A 9235-nucleotide genomic window follows, 5' to 3' on the forward strand; every position below is an offset into this window, starting at 1 on the left:
GCTCCAGCTTCACCACCATTTTTGCACCCATCTCAGAGCTGGGGACAAGACCCTCACCAGCCAAGATACCACACAAAGAAGCTCAGACCCAGTAAGGAGGCCCAGACAGCACCCGTGGATGTTATTGAAGGAGCCATCAATTCTCTTCCTACCTAACCAGAGGGCCACCAGGCCCCCTGGCCTTTGTTGTCACCACCACCATCACCCAGTGTGCACCATGGGCACTCACCAGTGATGAGAGGAGGATCCCTCAGCCCAGATGGGCTCAGCTTGGGGCTTCTGCCTTTCCTGGGCCAGATTATAAAGGGGAGTGGGTGGGGAGGGCCAAGTGGCCACACCTGGGGTGGGAGGAGACTCCCAAGAGAGCCCAAGTGCTCTGGGATTTGAGGGGAAAAAGGTGGGAAATGGGGTGGGTGAAGGCCTTTTAGGGTGTCAGGTAGTGACAGAACTAGGGGGAATGGAAAAAAAAATAGAAATGGGTAGATTCAAATTGGATGTTAGGAAGAAGTTCTTCACCATGAGGTGGTGAGACACTGGAATAGGTTGCCCTGGGAGGTGGTAGAAGCCTCATCCCTGGGAGTTTTTAAGGCCAGGCTGGATGTGGCTCTGGGCAACCTGATACATTGTGAGGTTTCCCTGCCCGTGGCAGGGGGCTTGGAACTAGATGATCCTTGAGGTCCCTTCCAACCCCAACAATTCTATGATTCTAAAACAATTTTGCAGTTTAGGCTGGATTTTAGGAAGAGATTCTTCACAGAAAGAGTGATTGGCCATTGGAATGGGCTGCCCAGGGAGGTGGTGGAGTCACCATCCCTGGAAGTGTTTAAGACTGAATGAGGCACTTAGTGCCATGGTTTAGTTGATTAGATGGTGTTGGGTGATAGGTTGGACTTGATGATCTCAAAGGTCTTTTCCAACCTGCTTAATTCTGTGATTCTGTGAATACAGCATCCAGCTTGCTCTGTGGCTCTGTGCCACTGGGAAGGAAGCGGGTAGTTCTGTCCCACTATCCCACTCCCTCATCCCTCCTAGTGGGGCCAGTCAATTTAAACCAATACATCTCCTACACTATCTATGTCACGCTCAGCAGCAATTAACATCATACAACCTAAATTATTTACTGTCTATTCTCACCCCAAGTGACATCACCTTGCAGCACACAGCAAACTTCTCTATCCTGCTGCATTACCCACCAGGTATATCCAGGTCCAAAAGGTGGGTTGGTTTTTCCTTTGCTGAGAGCTTGTAGAGTTTTAAGAAAACCTGTGAAGTACCATTGATCTTGATCTGTTGGTTTAAAGTTAGTTACAAATCTTTATCATGCTGGGAGGAGTATGTATGGTAGAGCCATCTTGGTTATATGACAAATGTGCTTCAGAAAAATACTCTGTTTAATATTAGCATAAATTCCCAAACTGAGAATGCGGGAGGACTAGAACCATAACACTGAACACAGGCTGCTTTCTTTCGGCCTCTTTGTCAGAGGCAGCCAGTTTCTGAAACAGTTCAGTATGAACTTTGTTTAGTCTCTGAGCCCTACCCCATAGTGCCTGGTTTCTCTCTTGATCGGAGAAATCTGCCATGCAAACTGGGACCAGCCACAGCAGTGCGTGAGTGCCTTACGTGAACAGGCTAAGGTGCAGTTTTCTGGTGCTGATTTTGTCTTTCCACTTTTAAAGCATTATTTACTTTTTATGGTAGTTCAGTCAAGCTTTTGTGGCAACAGAAAAATGGGAGGGATCTGACAATGGGGTAGTTGAGCAAGTCAGTCAATGTCCCTCTGCATCATTCTAACGTGCTTTATGAATTGCTTTGGAACTGTTTTCCACTCTTCATAAAGTTGAAAAGAAACCACCCACCTACTAAATGTGAAATACTGATTTTTGTAATTGTGGCACAAGTAGTAGCTGGATTTAGGAAGGACAGAGCTCTGGTTCTTAGGAAGTAGATGTTGGCTGTGATGACCTTACTCTTCTAAGTAATGGGTCTGTGTGAGATGCAGTGCTTTCAGCATGGAGCAAGCCCACCATTTTACAAGGCAAAAATAACTCCATGCATCACTAAGAGCGTGTTGCTATTGAAACTTTAGATTTAATTACTTTGATTACTGCAGTAATTACCACCTACTGTTACTCCAGACTGTAGCTGTGAGTGGCAGACTGGTACACATTTAGGAGGAGCAGCTGAGGGAACTGCGGTGGTTTAGTCTGGAGAAAAGGAGGCTAAGTGGAGACTTTATATCTCTCTACAGCTACCTGAAAGGAGCAAGGTGCGTGTTAATCTCTTTGGCAACAAGTGATAGGATGAGAGGAAATGGCCTCAAATTGCACTGGGGGAGGTTTAGGTTAGATATTGGAAGAACCTTCTTCACTGAAAGAGTTATCGAACACTGGAATAGGCTCTCTGGGGAGGTGGTTTTATCACCATCCTCAGGGGTGTTTAGAAGAGCATAGATATGGTGTTAAGGGAATGGTTAAACACTAGATTGGTAGAGCTGGATAAGGGTTGAACTCAATGACCTCAAAGGTCTTTTCCAATCAAAACAATTCTATGAGTCCATTTATTCACTACAAAAGAGCTGCTGTTGCACATGGTAGCATCTGTACTGGAATGCAGTCAGGCAGTTCTGCTCTCCAGCCTGGAGTCAGTCACTGAGAAACTGTTGGTTCCTGGAGCTTTTGTTTTACCAGCCCCTTGCTATTCCTTCACTCTGGAGCTCAAAGACACTCCTGCCACCCAGCAGTGCTCCTCACCCAGCAGCCACAACAGACCACTCCAGAATCAGTCTATAATCCCGTCCCTCTGGGGAAGCAAATTGTCTTGTTCAGTCGCAAAACTCAGCACTCTTGTTTGTCAGGTGGGTGTGCTTATTTGAAACAGCACTGTGGACTTCAGTTGCAATGCTCGGCTGTGACTATTGTGGGCCCTTGCTGCCCTGTAGCCTGATACAAAGAATCTCTGAGACCCAGCTCTCTTGGAGCACAGTCAGGTCCTATGTGCACTACCAGACACTCTTATCCTGCATATTTGGATAACAAGATCCTTTGCTGTGAAAACAACATGACTGAGAGCTCCATGAAAAGAGCACAGATGAAGAAAATCTTGCTTTCTGTCACTGTACTGCTGCAATAGTAAGCACATCATTTCTTGGAAACCTGTAGATAGAGAATGTGTGATTTTCTTGGATATAATTCAAGTTTCCTTGCTGATATAAAAGCTTTTACTTTGCTCCCTGGACACCTCCTTAGTTAGTCTGAATTCCAAACCTGTAATTTTTTTTAATAGATCTTTTCTTGTTTCTGATAGGCTACAACACCGAAGTTTCTGTTTATGTGTTCTTCATCCTTACAGCAAACCAGCAAGTTCTGACTGCGAAGGGATTGATGCATGAAGGATATTAAGACATCTTTCTAGACTAAAAGGGCACAGTGATATTGGGGTAGCAATTTCAGCAGCATTACAACTCATCAGAGCAGTAAACTACACCCAAATTCCATTTCTCTGGTTCCTTATGTCCTCCTGGTGGTCATAATTTTTAGTAGCACCTTTTTTTCTGGTGTGTTGGGATTTCAAGGCAAACGGTTCTCAGGGTAACATAAAGTGATATGGAATGAGAAGCATAGGATAAGGATCTAAAGCTGCTACAGGAAGTCTTCAACTAGAGCAGAACTCTTTATTCATTGCAGTTGACTTATGGTGGTTTTGTTAAGCACTGAACAGTAAATCTTGCACACCTGTATCAATTCCTGGGACTGCCTGGCTTGCTCTGATTTAAGTATCTTCTTTTTTGTACAATATTCAATTAGGATTTTAATTGTTGTCAGGTTTGATTTTTCTTTTAAACTAAAGCTGCTTCAATAGTAAATTGCCTGTAAATTCTGTCCTCACCTCATGGCTTGTAAGTTCAAATTTACATACATAGAATACATACATAGAATAAACCAGGTTGGAAGAGACCTTCAAGATCATCGCGTCCAACCCATCACCAATCCAACTCCGCCCAAGCAACTAACCCACAGCACCAAGCACCCTGTCAAGTCTTCTCCTAAAAACCTCCAGTGATGGCGACTCCACCACCTCCCCAGGCAGCCCATTCCAATGGGCAATCACTCTTTCTGTATAGAACTTTTTTCTAACATCCAGCCTGAATCTCCCCTGGCGCAGCCTGAGACTGTGTCCTCTTGTTCTGGTACTGCTTGCCTGGGAGAAGAGACCAACATCTGTCTGTCTACAACCTCCCTTCAGATAGTTGTAGAGAGTAATAAGGTCACCCCTGAGTCTCCTCTTCTCCAGGCTAAGCAACCCCAGCTCCCTCAGCCTCTCCTCGTAGGGCTTATGTTCCAAACCCCTCACCAACTTTGTTGCTCTTCTCTGGACTCGTTCCAGCAAGTCAACATCCTTCCTAAACTGAGGGGCCCAGAACTGGACACAGTACTCGAGGTGCGGCCTAACCAGTGCAGTGTACAGGGGCAGAATGACCTCCCTGCTCCTGCTGGCCACATTTGTCCCCTTTTCAGGAAGAAGCATTTGACATTCCAAAGAAGCAATTTTACAACTTGAGAAAGTGTTGGAAGATGAGTTTAAGGATGATCAGAAAAGGCAAAAATCATGAGTAGCTGTATGGCTTTTTTTTTTTTTTCAGTGAAGAGATGTTTCAAAATACACTGCAAGTTTTTCCTTTTATTTCTGACATTTGAACGCTGTTTTTCAGCTTTTCTTTCTTGCAGATGCTTCAAAGAGCCTATCTCTACAGTCCTAGCTGAAGGTGTTACTTGGGCAAAGTTAAATGCCTCTTTTACTTCCACAAGCTGTACTTGTGGGTGCATTTGCTATTTGAAGTGATGTACAATATCTATTGTACTATAGATCACAAAATAACATTCAAATAATTACAAGCCAGATAAAACCAAGGCTGTTGAAAAGTAAGAATGATTCTAAGAAAACAGAATTCCTGGTAAGATGATAATGTAACCATTGTCTCAGAATACCGATGTTATTAGGGCACAAAGAAAGCTTCAACTGAACTTTGTCAGAGTTCATGCAAAGAGGAGGGCAAGTTTAAATTGGATTTAGAAATAACTAAGTGAAGGTAACAAAGTACAATTAATGTGAACACACTAGGGCGTCTAGACTGAGAGAAGACTATGACTGTGGATTTGGAGGCAATTATCATCCAAACATAATACACAATCTAAATTGCCAATAGTCAGGTTGATAGTGTGATCCTGTTACATTCCAACAGTTAACTAAAACTGAAGCACTTCTGCTGTGAAGAGGCAATGTGCTCCAGCTTGTCTGAAATAACAAAAGTCCAAACTGACTAGTTACATAAAACAATTTTTCAAACTCAGCAGACCAACAGGCCAGGATAAATGTCACTGTTTAAACTTAAAGGACTGTGAGGGTGTTTTGCAGTCAGTGTTGAGACATCCAAAAAATATACATGATGGAAGACTGCAGAAGTAGGAGAAAATATTTATCTTCCAAGTCACATAAATGTGTTTTGGTTGGCTAGTGCTACTGGCATAGCTTCCCCATTCTTTATAGTTTGGTGGTTTTACATGGATAGGAAGGTTTTATATGATGGCTACTACACTCCACATCATCCGTGGGAGTTCTGTATCAATACCACTGGACTTCTGTTACCTGAAATAGGGCTGTGATCATATTTGGGAGGAAAATGGGATCAGGCAGTGCTGATCTCTCCACAAATTTAGGTTTCTCCCTAAACCTTTCACTCAGTGAAACCTTCTGCTGCTCTTTCAAATGTTGGCTCATTTCTTTCCTTCACTCTTTTCTTTTTCAAGTATACTCTAGGATACTGTTATTTCAGCTTTCTCTCTCTCTTACAGCATAAATTTGAGGATTACTCATGTTGATTATTTAATGTGCCTGTGGTTTGCAAGTTTGACCTCCAAATCCGATTCCACAGTAGTAAGGATGTGTGTGTCAGTACAGCAGCAGCCTTGGTGGCACATGTATACATTAATAACTTTAATTCAGAAGTCAAACAGAACCACACACTTATAATCTGGTGCAGCAAACAGAAACAAATTGTTTAATTACACATTCCCTGCTGTGGTAGCCCACAAGTATTCATCCCCATTCATAAACATTCCCTTCCTGTGTTTGGCTATTTAACCACCACACAGTTTGGCTATTGTTGTCTGGAGTATTCTTTTCCTATAGTTTACCTGGAAAACCAAAGCTGTACTGATGGGTTACTATGGTGTTATTGAGAATTAATAGTCATGTTGCATTAGTGTATCTAAGCCTGCATCTGCTCTACATTTCTGTTCTGTCTTACAAACTTCCTAGAAATATCTTTTATTTATAAATATTTCTGAATGTTAAAACAGGGTTATTTGAGAACTTGGTTTGTGACCCTTCTTCTCATCTGTTATTCACTTACAACAAACTACAGTATGTCAGCCTTCTAGAACCACTGGTCTTCAGACCTACAACTGATCCATCACCTGCATGACATAAAAATTTTGTTTCTGTGGATGTCAATCTGCCCTTTGGTACAATGAAGGCACTCCTTCTACAGATCTGCAAAATGACATCTTTATTCATCTGTCTACTCTTTCTCATCATTACTGCATGGGCACTTTGTGCTTTCTTCATTTATTTCTGTTGCCTTTAGAGTACTCTGGAAACTCTTCAGGATGGGGTGGGTTTGGTTTTGTTTGCAAAACACTGATGGCACTTTCTAACAAAACTACAAGACAGTAAATAGCAATGAAACTGTCTTATAAGTGCACCCTGTTTAGGACTCTTCTCAAATGGCCCATACATTCTACCTCTTCTGTAAAAGCAGTCAGATACTAAATACAAAATCTTATTAATGACATACTTTGAGGTTTTCCTGTAATTTTGTCTTGTTTTTACATTAATTCATATTTGCATGTGAATAATGGAAGAAGCTGTCTTAGACTTGCCATTGTTGAATGCTAACTTTAAGAAGGACAACCACAAAGCCTACTTAGCAGAGAGAGCATTAAATCCTTCAGGAGACTTACCACAATGGATGGCTAGAATTTTTCCCTGAAATTGGCTTTACTGTGATTGTATAAGCTGCACATATAAACTTCATAGCTGATAACTGCCTAGAAGACTGAGTGAAAGTGGGGTTATACAGCATAGTTCTTTGCTGGGACTACTGCCACCTCCAGAAATTCCTCAGAGGAAAAAGAGGTACTGCTCTTGTGAAGTACTATGGAGGCAAAACTCCTGAAACTCTAACTCAAGTAACTTGGCTAGAAACATTCTCTTCTACAATGATGTTTGTGTAAAAGAGGTGACAATGGGAAAAGAGTGAATGTCCTAATACACAATTAATTGCAGAAGTGTACAACTAGAGAAAGCTGCCAGTTGCAAAACTGTAGCCTTTACAGCATAATGTATCTGAGTTTATCTCACTAGCACATTATGAGAAGCAGATGCAGATGATTTACACTATCTTGATAAAACAATACCTACCACACTGATAGCTGTGAACAGCAGGTTTTAGGAAGAGCACATACATTACCTCCTTCAATCTATACATTGCAATATTAATATAATTTTAATAATTTTAGATAAATATTTAAGAATAATGCAGCCACACCATGTAGAAATGTAGGAGGAAAAGGGAAACTCCAGAGATCACCTAGACTGTGATATACCCAAATGTGCCCAACAGATTTTTCTCAGACCTGATCTCACAAATTTCAATGACAGCAATTATGTACCTCTCAGAGATGGCAAGGCTACCTGGAAATCTAAATCCTACCAAGAAATCTGTAGCTGCAGACTAATCCTATTATTTTCTGACTTCTCTCTCTGACATGCACCTCTTTCTAATAAAAGATGAACACATCTGGAGGTTGCTGCCATGCTCCTGGGAGTAATTTTTCCCAGATGAAAATTTTCTCAACCTCCTCCTCATGCTATTTAAAAAAAACTTGTAACTTTTTCTGTTGCTTTTCTCTGGACATTTTCAGGTATGATGAAGCTCATTTAAAAGACACTATTTTAGATTAAAACAATGGGTACTTTATAGGTGTTAAAACTTTACCACCTGCCTTTTATTCCTGTAATATTTACTGCTGTAACTTCAGAGGTAGATTTATTTTGGCAGTGTTATAAGAGATAAAACTGAGCACATACACAAGTAATAATTGGATTGTAACCTCAAAATGTAAATCTGGAAAAATAAACAGAATGAAAGCAAAGGCAAATTACTTTGAAGATCACCAGACTTCCCTTTCCAGGACTTCATTCATAACTCAGTTCTGGAAATGTGGATCATCCTTGAGACTTTACCCTGCCCTCAGGTTTTACCTGAACTTCTAATTCAAGATGGTCTCTTCCATTTTATTTCTGAAACCGATCAACATTTTGCAGGTTATCACTAACACACAAGCATTTTTGAAGCTGCAGACCATATACAGGTTGGAGCTCAAGTTTTCTGCATGTGACTGTGGAACTTGTGTGGCTCAATTGAGGAAAAACTGTGGTGGAGCACTGTGCAGTTACAGGGCACTGGTTATTTTCTACAAAGGCTGGCAGAAGTTACTTTTGGAGTATATGCTGTCCAAAAGATTCATCACTCTTCAATACAAACAGCATCTCTGGATACTGTAACTTGCAGGAACTGTTTGTAAGGTTTCTGTGTAAAACCATTGTTTTCGGTGGGACTTGGTAATCCTGGGGGTCTTTTCCAACCTCAATGTTTCTGTGATTCTGTGATAGTTGTTTGCATGTGGATGCAGAAATGTTTTGCATATATGTTACAGGATGATGAACAATAGTAAGAGAACTTCTTGCAGAAAAGACGGTATTTTCTAACATACTGGAATGAATTACTGACACGCACACATACAAATAACCCTAACCCCACCTTTTTAATGAAGGAGAACGACGGATAATCCTTATGTGAGCCTTGTGCCAAACCAGTGGGGGAAGAAAGGGAAAAACCCTAAACTTTTGGTTCATGCTTAAATGGATACATTTATCTGATTTGAATTATACAAAATAATAGGTTCGTTCTATTCAAGTCTCATCCCAGACCCACCCCCCTTTCCCAGCCCTAGGGGAGGGAGCGTTAAATAATGGTCTGTGTAAACTGATGCTCATGCAGTAAGAGTTTGGAGAAGTGCTGCTTGTACAAGTTAAAGCAGGCAGTGAAGAAAGAGCAACCAAATAAAAAGCAGCTGCAGGAGCAAAGTGGACCTCTCTGAAATTAAGAAAC

The sequence above is a fragment of the Dryobates pubescens genome, chromosome 2 (assembly GCF_014839835.1).
Source record: "Dryobates pubescens isolate bDryPub1 chromosome 2, bDryPub1.pri, whole genome shotgun sequence".
NCBI lineage: Eukaryota > Metazoa > Chordata > Aves > Piciformes > Picidae > Dryobates > Dryobates pubescens.